The sequence below is a fragment of the Mustela nivalis genome (assembly GCF_964662115.1).
Source record: "Mustela nivalis genome assembly, chromosome: 6".
NCBI classification, from domain to species: Eukaryota; Metazoa; Chordata; class Mammalia; order Carnivora; family Mustelidae; genus Mustela; species Mustela nivalis.
This window is the reverse complement of record NC_139025.1, coordinates 151,435,747-151,456,409: the sequence shown is the minus strand read 5'-3', so window position 1 is coordinate 151,456,409 and position 20,663 is coordinate 151,435,747. Positions and strand designations below refer to the sequence as shown.

General features: G+C 45.1%; 1 long non-coding RNA gene across 1 annotated transcript; it reads left to right on the top strand.

Annotated features, from left to right (window-relative positions):
- The first annotated feature begins 72 nt into the window (after positions 1-72).
- On the top strand, positions 73-19,204 carry LOC309867392. Its single transcript, XR_014313147.1, has 3 exons — positions 73-693; positions 17,249-17,504; positions 18,806-19,204. It is a non-coding gene; the product is annotated as an uncharacterized lncRNA (long non-coding RNA).
- The last annotated feature ends 1,459 nt before the right edge of the window (positions 19,205-20,663 follow it).

Here is a 20,663-nt window from a genome sequence, read left to right as displayed (position 1 = left end):
CCCGACGGCGGGGTGGGGAGGCCGGGCCAAGGGCATTGTGGGAGTTGTAGTCCACCGCGACGGCCGGGCGGCCGGGCGGCCGGGCAGGGAGCAGAGCTGGGGGTTGAGAGCCCGGGCGGTGCTGCCGCGCCCGCCGCAGGCAAATCCGCGGACGGGCCTTCAAGACCCCAGGGCTGGCCGGAGTAGGGACCTGGGACGGGTCATTTCACCTCCCTGAGGCCTCCGTGTATTTGGCTATGAAAAATAAAAGTTGTGTGGAGGGGCTCGAAGGTCCATTTCAGCGGGAATTGTGTGCTGAGGCAGGTTGTCAGGCCCCCGAAGGCTGTCCCCGAGCTGGGAGGAGTCCGCTGCCCGAGCCCGGCGCCCTCTCCCCCAACCTGCTGGTCCACGCTCGCACCTGGCCTTGGCACACCCCTTTGTTTTCGCACGTGGTTTTCCTGCCGCTGGAGGCAAGCCAGGTCCCGCCTCTTCTTTCGTCCACCTGGTCTCCTTGGAGCCCGCCCCAGCGCCGCCTCCCTGCGCGCGGACGCCGCTCCCGGCACACCCGTTCCACGTGTCCACATCAGTCCCTCATCCCAGTGCTGCTCACCGTGGGTCTCGGCCCTGGGAGGTGAGAGCGGGAGATCGGCCTCTGTCCTTCCCACAGTCGATGCCCTTGAAGAAGTAGCTGCCGCAGCGCTGCAAGGACAACAGGTGAGGAACCGTCTGGAAACCCAGGGGGAAACAGGAGGATGGAGGGAAACACGCTCTCAGCGGTCTCTGATAGAAAGACTGAATGCTGACACGGAGCAGTGATCCGAGGCGCACAAGCAAATGACCGACTGCCTTCGCTGTTCTGATTTTTTATTTATATTACATTTCATATTGATGAAAATTTTGTATTTGAGAAATGTTTTATGTTTATTGGGGTGATTTTATTTTATTTTATTTTTTAAAGATTTTATTTATTTACTTGAAAGAGAGACAGTGAGAGGAAGCATGAGCGAGGAGAAGGTCAGAGAGAGAAGCAGACTCCCCATGGAGCTGGGAGCCCGATGCGGGACTCGATCCCGGGACTCCAGCATCATGACCTGAGCCGAAGGCAGTCGTTCAACCAACTGAGCCACCCAGGCGTCCCTATTGGGGTGATTTTAATCTCCTATTCTGTGAACGGATTGTTCGTATGTTCCCATGTTTGTTCGCTTGTTTTCCTTTGATCCAGTATACAGTGTTTCCAGGTGTGCAATAATGAAGCAATTCCATACGACACTCGACACTCAGTGCTCATCGGGACAAGTGGGTTCCTCGGTCCCCAAGTCCTCCTTCACCCAGCCCCAACACCCTCCCCTCCGGCAACCAGTAGCTTGTCCTCTCTAGTTAAGAGTCTGTTTTCTGGTTTGTCTCTCTCTGGTTTTTTTTTTTTTTTTTTTCCTTTGTCCATTTGTTTTCTTTCTTTCTTCTTTATTTTATTTTATTGTAATTTATTTAAGAGAGAGAAAAATAGTGACAGAGATAGCGACAGACAGCACACACAGGGAGGAGAGGGAGAAGCAGCTTCTTTTTTTTTTTATTTAAGATTTTATTTATTTATTTGAGAGAGAGAGACAGTGAGAGAGAGCATGAGCGAGGAGAAGGTCAGAGGGAGAAGCCGACTCCCCATGCAGCTGGGAGTCCGATGCGGGACTCGATCCCCGGACTCTGGGATCATGACCTGAGTCCAAGGCAGTCGTCCAACCAACTGAGCCACCCAGGCGTCCCGAGAAGCAGCTTCTTAATGAGCAGGAAGTGGGACTCAGGATTAATCCCCAGATGCTGGAATCCTGACCTGAGTAGAAGACAGAGCTTAACTGACTGAGCCACCCAGGGGCCCCTGTTTGTTTTGTTTCTTAAATTCCACCTCTGAGTGAGATCATACAGTATTTGTCTTTTCCTGGTTGACTTATTTCACTTAGCTCAGTACTCTGTCGCTCCATCCACGTCATTGCAAATGGCAAGATTTTTTTCTTCCCATGCTTTAATCAAATTTATTTGCAGGAGTTGTTGGTATATTAGGAAAGTGAGTTCTTTGTCATGGAAGTTGCCATTTCTCAGTTTGCTGGTTTTTTTTGTTTTTTAGCATAGAAATATTTATGCTGTCTACATTGTCTTTTTATAACTTCTGAGTTTGAGGTCATTCTTAGAGAGTTCTCTGCACCACTCCGAAGATTATTTCGGTTTCCCCTGCCTTTCATTCATGAATGCCCTTAATCAGTCCAAGTGTAACGATGCAAGGTGAAGTTCAGCTGTGGACCACCACCTCCCCGGCAGCATCCTGCTGTGTTAGGGTTAGTGGACCGTGTGTAAATAGCACCACCTGGAGGCCAGCTTAAGACGTTTGCACACCGTGCACTGGAGGCAGAGCTCCAGTGGCCACTCTCCTGGCCAGCAGTCTTAGAGAAGATATGCAAAATAGTTGAGGATGATAATTCTTGGGGATGTTCTCATATTACAAAGATTTGCTTTTCCCCACTTCCATCCTCCCTAGGAATGAGAATGTACATGAAGGGGAAAAGATGTGTTTGGGTGTGGGGGCCTGGGGCATTGGTAGCGGAAACTTTTAGCAGCTTAAGAGTGTGTTTACCTCTGATCCTATCCCAAACCAACCCTTGGCCACAAGAAACTGGCCCTGTCTTGTCATAGGACATTCCTGGAGCCAGCCATCTCTTTCCTGTGCCTGATTCTCTAGGAGATTGGTCCTGCCCAGTGTCAAGTGTCCCAGGTTTAGCTAGAAAGCAACTCACATTCAGGTTACCTGGCTGTTGTAGTCCGATGGCTTTGGTTCAGGTGGTGATCTCAGAGTCACCCTGATCTTAGGGTAAGGAGACTGAGCCCCACAGAGAGTCTGTTTAGCATTCTCTCTCCTCCCTTTGCCTCCTCACCCCTCGCATGTGCACTCTCTCACACAAGTAAATCTTTGCTTTTTAAAAAGATTCATTTATTTATTTGAGAGAGAAAGAGAGCACGCCAGCAAGGGGGAGGAGCAGAGGCAGAAGCTGGCACCTCACTGAGCAGGGAGGCCCGATGCAGGACTCAGTCCCAGGATCCCGAGATCATGTCCTGAGCTGAAGGCAGAGCTTAACTGACTGAGCCACCTAGGTGTCCAGTAAATAAATGTTTAAGAGAAAAGAAAAGAAAGCAATTCACATTTAAGACCAGTTTATGGCATAATGGACCTGGTGCTCAAGCCAGCCTGGGGCAGCGAGCAAGCCTAGAAACACAGCCCGGTTTACTGAGTAGGATTGCTCCCCCAAGAAAATCTTTTCTCCATCTGCCAAACTCCAGGGGTGACAGAGCTCTGCACTACCCGTGGGCATTCCTGGTTAAAAGCTTCAGACAACTACTCTGGCTAAGTAAAAAGGACTTATTGAAAGAATATTAGGGAACTTGCAGAGTAAATGGGAAAGAATCAGGCTTAATTAAGAATAGTTGGGAGCTGGGATGCCTGGGTGGCTCAGTGGGTTAAGCCTCTGCCTTCGGCTCAGGTCATGATCTCAGGGTCCTGGGATCGAGCCCTGCATCAGGCTCTCTGCTCAGCAGGGAGCCTGCTTCCTCCTGCCTCTCTGCCTACTTGTGATCTCTCTCTCTCTCAAATAAATAAATAAAGTCTTTAAAAAAAAAAAAAAAAAACTGGTTGGGAGCCAAGAAACTAGGGCTAGATAAAGCCCCAAGAACCACAACAATGGTCTTCCCAGGCTCGTGTGCCCTCCCCATGAGCCCCTGTGACCCTACAGTCATTTCTGTTGGCCTGCCCTCCTCTCAGGGTTCCAAAACCAGGGAAAGTGCATTTGGTTGGCTGAGTCTGTCACATGCCCAAATCCCTGAACCCTCCAGGGTGAGAGGGGATTAGATCTGGCTCCTAGTTTCCTTACCGGTAGCCCACACCAGGGCAGGTTCTCTCCACTCCAGAGACTCTAGGCCTACTAGGAGAACCTGACCGGGCAGAAAATACACGCATCACTACTTATTTTTAAATGCTGAGCAAGAAGATACCTTGCCCCAGGGAGTGCTCAGCCTGAGCCTTTCAGGGAGCACCCAGGTCAGCTAGAATTCACGAGATGATAAGAATGGGGATGGGCGGTGCTTTCTAGAGCACTGGGTCAGGAGCAGGGCCAGTGACCTGAATTGAGGTAGTGGCGCCTTCAGGCCCTGAGGACGCAGGAAGGATCCCCCCCCCCCAAGACACCCCCAACCTCCCTACCATTGCTCAAACTACCCTATGTCCTCGCTGTCTAGAAGGGGATTTCTTAGTTTGAAGGAAGCCTGTGTGTCTCATTTTTGCTAGTTACGCCACAGGAGCGGGACCACTAAACCAGCCTGGGAAAAGATTCTATCATGACCAGTGCTGTAGGAGGCTCTAAGGCTGGCCCAAAGGGAAGAAAAAAAAAAATCTAAAGGGGGGCTCCTGGTGGGAATGCCAAGGGAGCAAGAGAAACGAGGGAATGAGATCAGGGAAGTACTTATTTGAAAGAGGAAGGAGTGAAATTCAGTCCAAGAATTATCACTGAACAATGTGAAGTTAAGGGCCCCATGACGCATGCCCCTGTGAAAAGAAGAGCTAGAACAGGATTTTTTGTTTTCATTTTCATTTTTGAAGGAAATTTTCACCCCTCCTAATAAGGCCTGAAGTATTCCCCATATTTTGGGTTTTTTGTTTTGTGTTGTTTTGTCTTTGTTTTTCGGTTTTTATTTTTATTTATTTATTTTTTAATTAACAGCTTGTCGTTAGTGTAATGGGGGTGGAGGGGGTGTCTTTGGTCCTTGTCTTTCTCCTCCTGGGATGCTGGGTTTTCTCTTTCTCAGTTGTCCTGTGCTGACCTGGGCTTCTCTAGCCCCTTGGTGCCAAGAAGGAAGAGAATGGCTTTACAATCTCCGGCCAGTTCCCATGCCCTACTCTGAACTGCTGTAGTCAGGGATATTTCTCGGAAGACACAAGGCTGCTCTGGGCTGGGCAGAATGACTCAGGAGGCAGCTTTGTCTGAACTGGCAGTTGCCGAACACAGAGGCACCGGTGGAACCAGGAAGGACTTAAGGCAGAGTGTGTTTTCAAGGGGATTTAGCTCTAGAATCATCCATGTACCCCCAAGTTATTACAAGTGAAGACTAATTACAAAGATAGAAAGGAAGAAATGTAAATACATGTGTACACACACACACACACACACACACTATACACACATACTGTATGTATACAGTTGACGTTTGAACAACTAGGGGCTAGAAGCACTGACATCACCCCCACCTCTACCCCAGCAATTGAAATCTACTCAGAACTCCAGATGCCCCAAAACTTAGAGCCTGTTGACCAGAAGTCTTACTGATAACAGAAACAATCAATTAACATTAATACAGTATACGTGTTATATACTGTATTCCTACAATAAAGTAAGGTAGAGAACATATTGTTAAGAAAATCATAAGAGAAAAAAAAAAAAAGAAAACCATAGGAGAAAAAACCTTTACAATGCTGTATGTTATTTATTAAAAAAAGAAAATCCGCATATAGGACCTTGCACACGGCTGAGTCAGTTGGGAGAGCATTCGACTCCATCTCTGGGTCATGAGTTCAAGCCCCACACTGAGAGAGAGCTTACTTAAAAAAAAAAAAATTCCTCATCCAAATCGACCTGCACAGTTCAAACCTGCATTGTTCAAGAGTCAGCTGTGTATATAATCCCTAGGCTGCTTATTTCATAAGAAGAAAAATTATCACTGGAATAGTTAGTTGACCATTGAAAAGAGAAAGAAAAAAATCTTGAGATCTGCAGTACAAGTGTGCGAGGCCCATGGCATGTACAAGAGGCTGCGGGACAAAATCCCTGACCGGCTTGTCAAACCAGACTGCTTCTCCGAAACTCCTCCCTCACAAAGATTGAAGCTGCTGACTGAGATCAATGCGGCCCCGTGGCCTGGGAGCTAGAAACATCCCCAGGGAAAGGTCTGGGCATAGGCTTTCCACTAATGGCCATTTACCGCTGTGTGTTTCAGTTGCTTCTCTGTCTCTTTGTGTCTCTCTCACACACACACAAACTGATTTTTTTTTTTTTTAATTATAAAACAAATGCACTCAGACCCAGGAATAAAAAGAAATAAATTGGAACACACAGAGTTAAAAATGTCTATATAGCATAAAAGACTGAAACCAAAGTCACATGACAAAGTAGGGGAAATATTTGTAACACATGTGACAAAGGACTAATTTCTCATTTACTGTGAGTTTATACAGCGGAGCGTGAGAAAGACCTACAACTCAGTAGAAGAATGGGCAAAGGATAAGAATAAGCAGGTCACAGAGCAAAAAACTTGGCCTCATTAGTAATTTTTTTAATGCAAATCAAAACAAATATACTGCTTTTCTTCTGTGGTATTAGCAAAAGTATTAGAGCATGATAATACACAGTAGTGTTGACAGGGAGCAAAATAATTCACTCTCCCGTTGGCAGTAATAGGAATTGGGGTAGTCCTTTTGGAAGGAAAACAAACAATTCTATTCCTAGAAATACTATAGATAGAATCATACTGCCAAGATATGTACAAGAATATTTATTATAGCAATATTTATAGCCAAAATATATACAAATAATTTAAACATTTATAAACGGAGGTCTAGATAAATAATGTTTGGAATATCTATACCTTAGAATTCTATTTGGCCTTTTAAAAAATGAACATCGCTGGGGCGCCTGGCTGGCCCAGTTGGTAGAGCAAGCAACTCTTGATCTTGGGGTTGTGAGTTCAAGTCCTATGTTGGGGGTAGAGTTTTAAAAAATGAATATCTCTATTTGTTAATACAGGAAGATATTCCGGTGGCTGAAAAAAGCAACATACAAAACGATGCACCTGTAATATGAGGCATTTTGTGAAAAATCAATGGTTGTCAGAGGTTTTGTGGGGGAAGGGCTAGCAGGAAGGATGAATAGGTACAGCACAAAGGATTTTATTTATTTATTTATTTATTTATTTATTTATATTTATTTTTTTGAGAGAGGGAGAGTAAGATGGGGGGATGGGGAAGGACAGAGGGAGAGGGAGAGAACCTCAGGCAGGCTCTATACCCAGCACACCCCAATGCGGGGCTTGATCTCAAGACTCAGAGGTCATGACCTGAGCCAAAATCAAGTGTTGGACACTTGGGGCACCTAAGTGACTCAATCATTAAGCATCTGTCTTCAGCTCGGGTGGTGATCCCAGGGTCCTGGGATTGAGCCCTGGGTCGGGCTCTCTGCTCAGCGGGAAGCCTGCTTCTCCCTCTCCCACTCCCCCTGCTTGTGTTCCCTTCCTTGATGTGTCTCTCTGTCAAATATGTAAATAAAAAATCCTTGAAAAAAAAAAAAAGAGTGGGACTTAACGGACTGAGCCACCCAGACATCCTAGTAGAGAGGATTTTTAAGGCAGTGAAACTACTCTGTGACATTATAATAACGGATACATGTCATACATTGACTAAACCCACAGAATATACAACATTACAAGTGAACCCCAAGGTAAACTACGGACTTTGGGTGATTGCCATGTGTGAGCGTAGGTTCATCAGTTGTAACAAACGTATCACTTTGGTGAGGGATGTGGATAATGGGAGGGAGGCTGTGCATGGGTGGCGGCAAGGAGAGGGCTATAGGAAATCTGTGTACCTCCCTTTTAACCTTCCTGTGAACCTAAAACTGCTCGAAAAAGACAATCTTAAAAAAAGTGAAAAGAATTACAGGAGTGTCTGGGCGGCTGTGTTGGTTAAGCATCTTACTCTTGATTTCAGCTAACATCATGATCTCAGGATTGTGAGATGGAGCCCCATGTTGGGCTTTTTGCTCAGTGGGGAATCGACAGGAGATATTCTCTTTTCCTCTGCACCTCCCCCCCTGCTAGCACATGCTTTCTCTCTGTCTCTCAAATATATAAATAAATCTTTAAAAGAAAATAAATAGAATGACAGTAACATACCACCGTATACCCTTTATAAGAAAAACAAGTATTCCTGCCAGAACAGCGAATGATATATCCTGATGGTTGAAATTTTTAAAAATACATAAACCTTTAAAAAGATAATAAAAATAATTATAATCTCAACACTCAAATATAACCTCTGTTACCATTATGGTGGGTTTTCTTTTGTTCTTTTTTCCATGCATATGAACATGGTCAATATGAACTGTACCATAGTAGTGAGGACGCCCGAAAAAGTTTTCTGAAATCACTGAAACTAAAACCTAGCTCCAGACTCTGACTGCTGAATTAGCCAATTACCCCCTTCTCAGAGGTTCCCTTTCTCCTGGACTGCCCAGGACCCTAGAGTTCATGTAACATACAAAGCCCTATGGACATTCACACCTATTGAAGAAAAGCCCATGTGTCCTAAACTCCGGACTTTGGCTCTTTCTGCAATTGTCCTTTGCCACCACAAGGTGTCACTCTCCGGTACCCCTGCTGGTTCCCACCAGGCTCTCAGACTGGGAGGTCTGGGGAGGAGGAATTGTACTCACTTAGCATCAGCTAATCTAGAGTCCTTTACCAGTTCCCAAGGCCTCATTCTTGGCCGCCAGCCCTTTCAGGCCTCCAGCCCCAGCACTGTCTCAGGACTAGCTCCGATGAACACCTGTTGATTTTGCCACCCCCCTTTTCTGTCTTGCGTTGGTGTTTCCAACCCTTAGAACAGACTGGGCTTGTTCCTCCTCCCTCCTGGACCATAGAGCTGCAAATTATACCTTGCCCCCAAGACTGACTTTTCAATAGGTTTTCACACAAAATGTTGGTCACTGGTTCCCAAGCTTCCCCAACAGTAGGGCCTGATGGCCTCTGGGGGCCCAGCCCTTCAAAATAGTTAAATTCTAGCTTCCTCCCTTGGAGGAAGGGGACTCCATGGGATGGGGAGCCTCTCTTTCCCCAAAGAACACATTCTAGCACTCTTTTCACAGAGCAATGAATAAACAACCCATGAGTTACATCTCCAGTGTAATATCTACTACATATGAGTATTGGTGCTTATATTTTTATATGCTTATAAACATGACATATATAGGTCCATAGCCTGATTTTTCATGTAATGTATCTTAAGCATCACCCCATCTCTTAATAAATTCTTCATAAATATTATTTTTTTAAAAAGATTATTTATTTGAGAGAGAGAGAGCAGGGTAGGAGAGGGAGAGAAAGAGACCCAAGCAGACCACACATTGAGCATGGAGCCCAACGCAGGGCTCGACCTCACCACCCCAAAACGATGACCTGAGTGGTAATAAAAAGTCAGGTGATTAACCAACTGTGCCGCCCAGAGGCCTCAACATTATTATTTTTTTGAAAGATTTTAGTTTTGAATAACCTCCATACCCACGTGGAGCTTGAACCCACAACCCCAAGATCAAGAGTCACACACTGTACTAACTGCGCCAGCCAGGCATCCCCATAAACATTTTTAAAGATTGAATGAGGTTTTTATCGTAGGGCCGTATTGCAATTTTTGCAGTGATTAACCTGTTACCAGACACTGGTTGTCTCCAATTTTTCGCTATATTGACTGTTTTTGTCCATGCATCTTGGGATGTGGTTCCCAATTTTTTTCCTTGTAAGAGACCTCGTGTTGGAATTTCTGAGTCAAAAACATTTGTAAGTCTTTTTATTCATGCCATAAGAAGACTCCCTGGAAAACTCACATCAGTGTGTGCCACCAGCAGCAAGCAAGATGTAGAAAGCTTGGCTTACTGCATGCTTGTCAAAAGTAAAATAATTTTCACAAATCTCTAACCAGGGATAAGTGAAAAAGAATTTATTCAAATTTGCAATTAATTACAAAAGTGAACGGTCTTCAACGTATGTCTCTGCTTCCACAGATTGTGGGCTAGTTAGCTTTTGGCCACTTATTTATTGGCGTTTTTATTTAATTGATTCACGTGACCCCATTATTTATGGAAGATAGCAATCTGTTGTCTGTTACATGTGTCACAAATGTTTTCTCAGCGTAATGCTTAATTGAAAATTTTATTAATAACATTTGTAGCATCCACAAGGTTTTTCTGTTATTTACGAAATTTTATTTATTTATGTATTATTTATTTATTTGTTTATGTAATCTCTACACCCAGCATGGGGCTTTAAAACTCATGACCTAGACATCAAGAGTCCCATTTTCTTCAAACTGAGCCAGCCAGATGCCCCTTAAACAATTATTTTAATTGACCAAGCCACCTGGGTGGTTCAGTCGGTTAAGCAGTTACCTTCAGCTCAGGTCATGATCCCAGGGTTCTGGGATCGAGCCCTGCATTGGGCTCCCTGCTCAGCTGGGAACCTGCTTCTCCCTCTCCCTCTGCCTGCTACTCCCCCTGCTTTTGCTCTCTCCTTCTCTCTCTGTCAAATAAATAAATAAAATCTTCAAAAAAAATTTATATACAATGAAGTGCACAGATCTTAGGTGTACATACCAAAGAGTTTTAGCAACTATCTATACTCTGTGATGTACATGTTTTTAATTTTTATATATTCATGTTTCTTGGTCTTCTCCTCCAGTGGTCAATATTAGGAAAAAGCAAAAGACCAAAATGGACCCAAAAAGAAGTTATTGGGTGTCTTATGTAGGCAACCCTTCATGTTCAACCTTTCTTGTCTTTGATCTGTTTTACACCTCTGGAAGTTGTAGAAAACCAGTATCAATACAAATTGGTCTTGTCCATATAAATGCAAATTAATCATGTCTGGTGGAATGGAATTGATTATTGCCCTGGGAATAGATACATTTGCATTGATTTATAAATTCCTTTTAGCATTTCTTATTTGCCTACGTGAGGGCAGGGGGTAGGGGAGTTCTTTGAATTCTTTTGTGAATATCTCACTGGGTCCTTGATTAGTATGAGTTCAGTAAAATCTTTGACATGTTCATTTAATATCTCTGCATGAGAATCATGATCATATTCTCTTTAAAATATTACCTTTAAACATCGCTATGATTTAAGGCAGGAGTTTAATAGATCATGGCCTGGATTCATTCTGGAAACAGTTAATTTTCAAGATCAAACTGAGTTTATTTAAAAGGGTTTAACTGGGGGCACCTGGGTGGCTCCTTCGGTTAAGTATCTGCCTTCGGCTTAGGTCATGATCTCAGTCAGAGTCCTTGGATAGAGTCCTGCATGGGACTCCTTGCTCAGCAGGGAACCTGCTTCTCCTTCTGCCTGGCTTATGCGAGCCCTCTTTCTCTTTCTCTCTCTGTGTCAAATAAATAAAAATCTTTTAAGAAAATGAATTTTAAAAATTTAATTATAAATCATCAAGAAAAGCTAGAATTATTTCTTGTGCTTAGAAAACATAAAGAAATATATTCATGCATGTTTCCAAATTTCCTGTAAAAGAGGGTGGAGTCCATATACGGGTTCTTTCTGGGTGTTTGTTTTTGCTTTTGTTTTTGTCTTTGTTTTTGTTTTCATTTACTACCTCAGCTTCTTCTCAAAGCCTTAAAACTCAAGGAGCCAATGAGCTGTTAGGGATTCCTGGAGCGCCAGCACTGTTTTCATTCATTTCTAGTTCTCAGATCCCAGCTGACTCAAAGCATTCGTGAAATGAAGTAGTTTCACAAAGTAGTTTCACAAAGCATCTGTGAATTGGGCTAGCCTCCACGAGGGGCAGGAGAGAATGTCCTCCGTCTCCCTGCCCTGCCCTCGGCTGGGCAGCCCAGTGCACTGAGGCCCTCTCAGTCCCTCCTTTGTCTCTCCCCGCTCCTTCCCACTCCCCAGGCCAGTCCAATGCAGAACCCGAAGACATCCCCAGGAGAGAGAGAGGGGGTGGGACTGGGTAGGGGTCGTGCTGCCCGGACAGGCCCCTCTAGCCAGGCAAGGTGGGAGCCATTTCCACCAGCCCGAAGGTTGCAGAAGTAGACAGCAGGGGAACTCGCAGCGGGTAGACTGGGAAGCTAAAGAACAGGAACTCTAGGGCCCTGGCCAGAGCACCGTTGAAGAGCCGACTGTGTGTGCAGACAGAGTGGACGGTCAGAGGAACCATAAGCAAGGAAGCCAAAGAGGCAGCAATGGGGGTGAAGGGCAGGCCCATTACTGTAGGGGAAAAGAGGAGAGGGAATGAGGACAATAGAGTTGAGGTCCTGAAGCAGAAGCAGGTTCCTGATAAGGCCATGCCTTGGAGGCTGCATATGTGAAGGTCTACATCACTGGAGTAGAGGAGGTGAAGGGACCGTGAGAAGTCATGGAGGATGGGGGCAGGACGCTGGTCCCAAATCCATATCACGACTGCAGAGTGGCCTAAAGGAGAGGTTCGCAGCTAAGGAGTGACAGCAAGGGGTGGCTGTGGCCACGTGTGAGGGACGTTGGGGCAGGATAGCCAGCTCCTGGAACAGTTCCTAGGCTCACGTGTGCCTCCAGTCATCAGCAGCAGGAACCCCACATCCCAATGGGAATGCTGTCTGGGGAGCAATGACTGGTGGGTGAAGACGGGGGCATGGGGGTGCGTGGGGGAAGGCAACGAAAGAGTAAACAATTCTTTTCTTCACCTGAGTTTAGAATTTATTGAAAGATGGATTCGGATGGAATTCATTCAAATGGATTTTTCACTCAGTCAACAGATAATTATTGAGTATTATTTATGTGGCCAGAATGGGCTAACGATGTAGCAATGAACAGAACAGTGATATTGCTACACTCATTGAGTTCACATTCTGGCTGAAAGAGGTGGGGCTATACAGCTTTAAAAATGAATAAACCATATCTTATGGTACAATAAACTGAGCCTGGCTGACTCAGTCAGTAGAGCGCATGACTCTCAATCTCAGGGCCGTGAGTTCAAGCCCCGTGGTGGGTGTGGAGTCTACTTAAAAAAAATAAAATTTTAAACTAAAGCAGAGAAAGAAACGGAGAATGCTGGAGGTGTAATTGTGAGCAAGATGGTCCAGAAAACCCTGGATGCTGAGGTGGGAAGTGAGAAAAGACCAGAAAAAGATGGAGCGAGCATGGCCTCCTTGTTGAGGGAGGACCTTCCGGCCTCTGCAGGGACTTGCAGCCAATCACGGTGGTTCTATTTTCCTTGCGCGGGATTTTGGTTCAAGGGGTGACCACTGACACGATTCTGACCCATGAGACGAGAAAGGTAATGTGCCCCGTGCCTCCTAGGCATAGTCTCCAGATTCTGAAGAAATGGCCTCATTCTCTCTGTGGATTTTTCTGTAGCCCATGTGACACCTGAGAAGGTTGCAGGCACCTGATGGCAAGTGGGGCGCCCACCCGCGATGGCATGTTTTCTTCTAGGATTTTTATGGTTTTAGGTCTTACATTCAGATCTTTCATCTATTTTGAGTTACTTTATGTGTACGGTATAAGAAAGGATCCCGTTTCATTCTTTTGCATGCAGCTGTCCAGTTTCCCCAACATCACTTATCGATGAAACTATCCTTTCTCGACTGCATATTCTTGCCTCCTTTGTAACAAATTTATTGACAATATATGTGTGGGCTTTTTTTCTGGGTTCTCTCTTCTGTTTCATTGATCTATGTGTCTGTTTTTGTGCCAATACTACACTGTTTTCATTACTGTTGCTTCATAATAGAGTTTGAAATCAGGGAGTGTGATAGCTCCAGATTTGTTCTTTGTTCTCAAGATTGTTTTGGCTATTCAGGGCCTTTTGTGGTTCCATTGAAATTTTAGGATTGTTTGTTCTATTTCTGTGAAAAATACCATTGGAATTTTGATGGGGATTGCACTGAATCTATAGATTGCTTTGGGTGGACATTTCAACAATTTTAATCCTTTCAGCACATGAGGATGGATTATCTTTCAATTTGTTTTTGTTTCCTTCAGTTTCTCTCATCTATGTCTTATAGTTTTCAGAGTATATGTCTTTCATCCCCTTGGTCACATTTATTCCTAGGTATTTTATCCTTTTTAATGCAATAGTAAATAGAATTATCTTCTTAATTTCTCTGTTAGTTTATTATTAGAGTGAAAAACACAACAGGGGCACCTGGGTGGCTCAGTCAGTTAAGCATCTGCCTTTGGCTCGGGTCATGATCTCAGGGTCCTGGGATGGAGCCCCGCACTGGGCTCTCTGTTCAGCGGGGAGTCTGCTTCTCCCTCTGCCTGCCACAGCCCCCTGCTTGTGCGCTCTCTCTCTGACAAATAAATAAATCTTAAAAAAATAAACAAAAAATAAATAAAATAAAAGATTTTATTTTTAAGTAATTTCTATACCCATTGTGGGTCTTGAACCTATAACCCCAAGATCAAGAGTTGGATGCTCTACCACCAGCCAGGTGCCCCAATAAAGATTGTATTTTTTTTTTTTTAAAGATGTGTTTGAGAGAGAGAGACAGCAGGAGGCACGGAGGGAGAGAGAGAGAGAGAGAGCATCTCAAGCAGACTCCTCGCTGAGTTTGGAGCCCACTGCGGGTTTTGATCTCTGGACCCAAGCAGAAACCAAGAGCTTAACCCACTGCACCACCCGGGTCCCCCCAGTAAAGACTGTATTTTTAATTGGCATGGTTTTAGTCGTTTAGGGAATGTTTGTTTTCAGAGAATGGAAACCGCCTTAGAATGGCTCCAGACTGAAAGGGAGATTTGGTGGGAAGGTATAGGGCCACCTGGGAGCCTGGGAGCATGGGACGAGGCAGGAATGAAACCAAGCCCACAGGAGACTACAACCAAAATCAAGGAGCCATGTGGCCTGGCCCAAGATTCAGCCCCTGTGTCCTCCCGTATCTTCTGCTGACACTGGATTCATCCTTCTGCTTGGCAAGTCCACTCCCTTAGCTCCCTCCGTGGGGCCCCCATGGCACCGTCAGGCCAGTGTTACCGTGACCTCTCTGGTCTCAGCGTCAAGTAGGGAGTCCCCAGAGTGCCAGGTCTGTATCACTAGGAAAGAGAATCTGACTGTGACCACTGAGTTTGATACCTAGATTGAAAGTCCTCTCCCAGTCCAACCATCTGTGCAGGGACAAGTGGACTCCTGCGGGGCACATTGGCCCCAGGGACCCACTCCAGCATGGAGGGCATTTCTCACAGATGAAGGATGTGGCCTGGGGACGGACCTCAAAAGGTGTCCACAAGCCCCAAGTTCTTGTTCATAGGCACTTGGAAACGCTGGATCCGATAGAACATGTTAGTTCGTCAGGAAGGTAACAGAACAAAGTGGCCAAGATTTGGGATCTTGTGAGGATGACCAACCATCCTGATTTGTCCAGGCCTGAAGGACTTTCCAGGATGCAGGCTTTCCATGAAAACCAGGACAGTTTTTAAGCATTTCCCAGGAGAAGAGACATTTACTGCTAAAATTAGGGAAAGTCCTAGATAAAACAGAATGTGTTTGTCCCCCTGGATTTTGGAGTTGGATCTGGTTTTGAATCCTGGCTTGACTGCTGTAGCTTTGTGTCACCCTGGGCAAGTCACTTTATCTTTCATACCTTAGTTTCTTCCTTGTGCGGTGACAATAATAGTCCTCACCTTACAGAAGGAGATAAATAGCTGGAGAGGGCTCAAAAAAAAAAAAAAAATTAGGCAACTGAATAATACACACAGTTAAAAAATGGAAGTAAGGGCACCTGGGTGGCTCAGTGGTTAAAGCTCAGGTCATGATCCCAGGGTCCTGGGATCGAGCCTCACATCGGGCTCCCGGCTCAGTGGGGAGCCTGCCTCCTCCTCCTCTCTCTCTCTCTGCCTGCCTCTCTGCCTACTTGTGATCTGTCAAATAAATAAAAATCTTTAAAAAAAAATTAAAAAAATAAAAAATAGAAGTAAAATGAACAGGTCTCACTTCCACCTCTCTCCCTCAGGCCACAGGTTCCCGGTTGCCCTCCTAGAAGTAAGCAGTTTGGGGGGCCTGCCAGTGGCTCAGCCAGTTAAGCGTCTGCCTTTGGCTCAGGTCATGAACTTGGGATCCTGAGATCGAGCCCCACATCAGGCTCCCTGCTCAGTGGGGAGCCTACTTCCCCCTTCCCCCTCTTTCTCTGCCCCTCCTCCCGTTTGTGCCTCTCTCTCTCAAATAAATATAATCTTTTTTTTTTTTTTAAGATTTATTTATTTATTTATTTATTTGACAGACAGAGATCACAAGTAGGCAGAGGCAGGCAGAGAGAGAGGGAAGCAGGCTCTCCGCTGAGCAGAGAGCCCGATGCGGGGCTTGATCCCAGGACCCTGGGATCATGACCGGAGCTGAAGGCAGAGGCTCAACCCACTGAGCCACCCAGACGCCCCAATAAATATAATCTTCTTTTAAAAAAAGAAGTAACCAGCCTTAGCAGTTTCTCATGTATCTTTACAGAGGTCTGTGAATTATAGAAATATGTATATACAGGTCTTTTTAATTCAGATGTTGGTAGGCTACAGATCCTACTCTGCTGTTCAGTTTTTTTCCTCCTGTAATCCTAAATCTTGGAAGGCATTCCACATCAGAATATTGAGCTTTTCCTCATTATTTTTAATGGCTGTGTAGTATTTCATGGGAATATCTTAATTTATGTAGCCTGTTGACTGACATTTGGGACGCCTCCTATTCCTTGTTACTGTAGGCATTATGACAAACGATGTGATATTACTTTGTATATACATCTTTGTGTACTTTGGGCATCATGGGCACACACAGAAGTGGGTCTGCGAGACAAATTCCTAGAAGTAGAAGTGCTGGTCTCTTAGCTAATGTTATTAATATTATCGGTGTCTAAGAAGGCTGATGTTGGATCCACTCTTCCCTTCCACAGGCAGGTAGCAGCTATCCATCTGACCGTAGAGATCCATAGCTAGACCTTTTGTGAGTAAGAAGTCATTTAAGCCCCGGTACTGACAACTTGGAAGGTTCTAGAACACCTCAGCTACCTCACCTCTCCTCTCACACCCCTCCTTCCTTCCCTGTCTGCATCAGCACGTGACTTCTTTCCCGCAAAATGGGTCCGTTGAGATGGTGTCTTAGCCTGGGTTCCTTAGAAAACAGATCCGGAGGCACAGTTCATGTACTAGCACTAGGTGGGAGCGGATATTCCCAGGGGAGCAGGAGTGCTGGGAAAAGGGGTGTGAACCCAGGAAAGAGGAAGCATAGATGTGAGAGCAGGCATCACAGTGCTGGCCACAGCTTTTGCAAGCACAGTGGCTTCCTCTGCCTCATGGGATATTTTTGGGAAGGTGGATAAAGCTTCTGCATCTCTGAGCTTCTGGGGGGGGGGGTGGTATGGGAGGAGGGCAGCGAGGGGGGAGAGTTGTTTGCAGGCTGCTGAAGTCTCTCATTAGTCAACGTTTGCCCCTGAGGATATCAAGTCCTTCTCTCTTAGGAGCTGAGCAGCCAGACTCCTCCAGCCATTACCGCCAACAGCCTCTTCGACCCACAGGAGCCTGCAGAGGCCCCATCGTGTGCAGCCGAGGACTTGGGAGGGGCTCCACAGCCACAGAGAAGCCACATGGCAGAGTGCAGAAGCATGGGTGCTGGCATGAGGCCGGGTCCTGTTTCGTGCCCTCCCATGACCTGGAGGACCGGGAGCAGCCCGAGAGCAAGTCACTGCAAGCATTCTGGCCGGAAAACAAGGCAAGGTCAGGATTTGAATGGCACATAAAGTGAGTTTGGTACAGAGGGGGACATTGCTGTAGGGCGCCGATCCCAGGATGTCCACTTTACTCCCCTTTAGTGGCATCAGTGAAGTCGGGATGCATCTTACAACCGACAACTTGCTAGAGCTTAACCGGCAGGTTTGTTTCCTCGCTTAGTTTCCTGTGGTGGCATTTTAGATGAAATACGGTAATTTTTTAAGGCTGATGTGTGTCGGCTTGTCTCTTGGTATCCTGGGCCCAGAAATATACTCACAGAAAAGGGATGCCCATCTCCTATGGGAAAGACCCGTAAAAGGAAGAGCAATTAACAAATTCATAAATCAGGGACCTCATATGTCCGTTGTTGATAATGAACATTCACTACAGTTAATATGGCCATTTGTTGCTTGCAGCTATCAGTGCTTGAAAATGTTTGTCAAGGTCAAGTCCAGACTGTGAAACAAGAGTTCTTTTGTGTGTTCCTAGTGCGTAATGGCTTAATGAAGCTAGAACTCCATGCTGAAGATTCATGCTGTCTTTGCTTTGACAAAAGTACAATGGCAGGATCACGCTTTTTTTTTTTTTTTTAAGATTTTTATTTATTTGACAGAGAGTAAGAGCAAAAGAGAGATCATAGAGGGAGAGAGAGAAGCAGACTCACCACTGAACAGGGAGCCTGATATGGGGCTCCATTCCAGGATCCCAGAATCATAACCTGAGCCAAAGGCAGAAACTTAACCAACTGAGCCACCCAGGTGGCCCAGGATTCTGCTCTTTTTAAAAATTCTTCAATTTTTTAATTATTTAATTTTTTAGAATTTATTTGAGAGAGAGCACAGGCAGGGGGAGCAGCAGAGGGAGAGGGAGAAGCAGGCTCCCTGCTAAGTAGAGAGCCCAACACAGGGCTCCATCCCAGAACCCCGGGATCATGACCTGAGCTGAAGGCAGGCGCTTGAATGACTGAGGCACCCAGGCAACCCCCATTCATATGAAGTGTCCAAGATAGGCCGACCTATAGAGACAAAAAGTAGATGAGTGTTTGCCTAGGGAATGGAAGAAAGCAGGCATCCAGGCTCACCGAAAATGAGTGATGGGTTTCTTTTGGAGGGGGTCTGATAGAAATGTTCCAGAATTCGATAGTCGTGATGGTTGCCCAACATTGTGAATATGCTAAACACCACTGAGTTGAACACTTAAAATTTTTGTATTTTATACTATATGAATTTTATCACCAAAACATTTTTTAAAGAAGCCAGCATAGCACATTGCCTGCAACCTAACAAATACTTCTTTTGTTCCCACAGGATAGGAAAAGGAAATGCCGCTTAAATCATTGTAGTAGAAAGAAATATTATCATCTGATCTTCATTGTTCCCCTAGTAGTACAAAGTGAAAATCTTGTGGCCTTACTTTAGATCATCTATGGAAGTATAATGTCAAGTATAAGGTCCCCAGTAAATACAGTGCTGTGTTAATGACATTAAAAGTTTAAAATGGGGACGCCTGGGTGGCTCAGTTGGTTAAGCAGCTGCCTTTGGCTCAGGTCGTGATCCCAGCGTCCTGGGATCGAGTCCCACATCGGGCTCCTTGCTCCGCAGGGAGCCTGCCTCTCCCTCTGACTCTGCCTGCCACTCTGTCTGCCTGTGCTCGCTCTTGCTTGCTCTCTCTCTGACAAATAAATAAACTCTTAAAAAAAAAAAAAAGTTTAAAATGACCAAAATTTTTAAAATTTTTTTTATTTTTTTATAACCATATATTATTAGCCCCCAGGGTACAGGTCTGTGAATCTCCAGGTTTACATACTTCACAGCACTCACCATAGCACATACCCTCCCCAATGTCCATAACCCCATAACCCCACCACCCTTTCCCTACCCCCCTTCCCCAGCCCCCCTCAATTTGTTTTGTGACTAAAATGACCAAAATTTTAAAGGGCCTTTAAAAGTTAAAAAAAAAAAAAAGACCCAGCCCCCCCACCCCTACCCAGGGTGATTCATGTGTCTATTAATGTTTGAGAAGCACTGTTCTAAAGTTCATCTCCTTGACTACAAGACCTCCATGTCCTTCTCACCCTCACTCACCCTTTTCTTAGAGGCAATTCCAGATGTGACACTCCCTCCCTTGTAAAGCTTGGCACTACCACGTCCTCCAGGCAATTTCCACCCCACGGGTTAGGAGGGGGCCTCTCTCCAGTTCTGGATTGCAAGGCATCCCTGAGCCCAAGAGCAGAGCCAGTGCCCAAAAGTCCCAGCCAACGTCTGTTGGGCACAGCTCTCTGCATTTCTTCATCTGCTTTCGTAAGTAGCTGGAAAAACACTCCAGACACCACACTGTTCCCCAGCTTGCCTTCACCTTTTCTTTGAAGGCACCTCTGTCCCCCAAATCTCCTCTCTCCTTTAAACAAAAAAGTAAGACACCAGATGCCAGTACACATAAGAACATCAAATGGAGTAGGGGAAGAAAGAATTCTCCATTCTCCCTGGAAATATCTGAACTGTAGTTTCCGGTCAGCCAAAATTTTTTAGTACACACACACACACACACACATGAAAGATATGTAGCAAAATATTAAGTGTTTTTTAAGTGGGTTGTAGGATTTCTCTATTTCTTTGTATTTCTACTTTTTCAAAAATGAATGCCCATTACTTACATAATCATAAAAATAAATAAAAGCTTTTTGTTAGAGGGAATAAGAAACTCCCCACGATGATGGAATATGTGATTTCAACATGCATTTTTAAATAGAGACTGTCTGTCTTGCAAAAATCAGCCTGTGAGGGTCACAAAACTTCCTCAGACGATTCACTGTACACAGAAACGTCATTTATGAGCAATGTTGGCTTACCAGAGACAGGAAACAACTTGGTTCCCAGATCTTAGAAGGAGGTTGTAGGGAAGCCTTCTGGAAATCTCGGGCACTCCTCCAAATGAGAACATATCTTTACAGAAGATAAACTGTATCTTCTCTAAGGAGGGAGTTCTTAAGGGAACTACCTCATTATCATATCGGTTGGTGATAATCCCTGCCTGATGCTTTTTATCACATTAGGCATTAGATGCTTTGTTTCAAATCTCTACCAAGAAGGAGTTGAATTGGTTAATTATCCTGGAAGTGGTTCAGCTTCAAAGGGTTTCAAATAATTTTGCTGTTTGTTATTATGA